The following is a 2,156-nucleotide window of genomic DNA, read 5'->3' on the forward strand; positions in this document are numbered from 1 at the left end:
ATTTATCAACATTATATTTTAATTTCTTTGCAAGAACTCAGCTAACGTATGTTTCCGTATATAAAACCTATCTTCAAGTTTTGTACACCAAACTTTTCAACAATATTATTATAAGTTTATTTATTGATAGTATTAAGTACAGTAAAGTTTAATCCTAAGAAAACTAAAGCAAAAAACGTACACAAGCTAAACTGTTACTATAAACTCTTTATCTAATATAGGCTGTACTTAATAAAGGCTTAACTAATGTTAGGCCTAAGATAAGTGGACTTACAGATTTAAGTGTCTGGATTAGAATTATTTTATATTATTCTAGAACTCCCGTATTTAAAGAAGTACTGTTGCAATAAAGACAGTAATTTCACGTACTGTTGCAATAAAGACACTAATTTCACGTACTGTTGCAATAAAGACAAATGTTCGTATTTTAATTTAATGTTATAATTTCAGCATTCGGCAGAAGAAAATTAAGAGAACTTGTGGACATAAAGATGATCCTGTTTATAGTGGCGACAAAGTAGTCATGGAGGCAAGAAACAGCTGTTAAGCCTACCGTCGTGGCTATAGGATTAATATATGTAATTCAGAATATTTTAATGGAAATTAGTCTCATGATAAATTCTGTATTCTGCGTAAGGTTTTAAAGTAAATAATACGCAAGATGATTTTTCAACTCAGATTAAAGGGAAAATATTCTCATATTTTTTTAAAACGAATTCTCAATATTTGCATTTTTCAAACAATGAGATAACTTAAGTCTCAATAGAAAATTTCACCTTTTTCTTAAGTCTTTAGTAGGTTATCTTGTTAGTCGCAGGTGACTTCACTTTCCAAGAGTTACATTCTTATCAGTTGTATTAAAACATTATTTGAATTCGACAATTAATCCTATTAAAACTATGGATGATATAATAATGTCAATTTAAAACTATGGATGATATAATAATGTCATTTTAAAACTATGGATGATGTAATAATGTCATTTTAAAACTATGGATGATATAATAATGTCATTTTGAAACTATGAATGATGTAATAATGTCATTTTAAAACTATGGATGATATAATAACGTCATTTTAAAACTATGAATGATGTAATAATGTCATTTTTCTCGCGCATTTGTTATATAGATATATTATTTTTTGATGTATTTAAAATGAGCTCACTGACATCTTAGGATTTTTAACTTCCTCACTTCAGATTCCTATTTATTGAATTTATTTCTTTTCTTACAGTAAAATCAGAAATCACAAAAACACGACAGACTTTTGTGGGTTTCATGAGGGTTTTGAAACTTCGTTACTGGCCCTACTGAGATATATTCAACATACATGAGTTATACTGGGGAAAAGATGGTTTCCTAATTTGTATTCTAATATACATATGACCTTAACACTGTTAACTGCTAAATCAGTCTACCACTATCATAGGTTAAAAGGTCAAAGACTACTCAGTGAAATTAATCATATCGTATCAAAAATCACTAGGTCACCGAACTTTGGGAAACTTACAAAAAAACGCCTTGAGTAATATGATAAAAGAGAAAATCAAACACTGGCAACATTTGCATTAACATTATAATAATTTTAAGGAAGGTATTGTAATCTTTGGATGACATTATTATATCATTCGTAGTTTTATGCTAATCTAGTGCCTTGCTAACTAAACTAATTGTCTCTACTTGATTTGTGGACTCTCTGGTTGTATAACATAGTTTGGCAGATAATTAAAATAAACTTGTTAATTACTCACATTTCCTTTTTTTACGACAAATCCAAACTTTTCTTCTATCTCCTCTTAGTAGCAAACAGTAACAAATTTATCACGTAGCGAACTTTACGGTTACGAAAATATCACATATTTATGTAAAAAAGTTCATAGATAATTAATATCATGATAAATTAAACATTTTACAGCGAATATAAATCAAATTTCGTTTTTACCTTTCAATCTCTATATTTAATAACAAAATATATTAATAACAAAACCTTTGTTATTATTGTTTGTTTTTGGAATTTCGCGCAAAGCTACACGAGGGCTATCTGCGCTAGCCGTCCCTAATTTAGCAGTGTAAGACTAGAGGGAAGGCAGCTAGTCATCACCACCCACCGCCAACTCTTGGGCTATTCTTTTACCAACGAATAGTGGGACTGAC

General features: G+C 29.4%; 1 long non-coding RNA gene across 1 annotated transcript; it reads left to right on the forward strand.

The window, feature by feature from the left end:
* The first annotated feature begins 335 nt into the window (after positions 1-335).
* LOC111084705 lies at positions 336-716 on the forward strand. Its single transcript, XR_002609685.1, has 2 exons — positions 336-365; positions 413-716. It is a non-coding gene; the product is annotated as an uncharacterized LOC111084705 (long non-coding RNA).
* Positions 717-2,156: the final 1,440 nt, after the last annotated feature.

This window comes from Limulus polyphemus, unplaced genomic scaffold (genome assembly GCF_000517525.1).
Source record: "Limulus polyphemus unplaced genomic scaffold, Limulus_polyphemus-2.1.2 Scaffold96841, whole genome shotgun sequence".
NCBI classification, from domain to species: domain Eukaryota; kingdom Metazoa; phylum Arthropoda; class Merostomata; order Xiphosura; family Limulidae; genus Limulus; species Limulus polyphemus.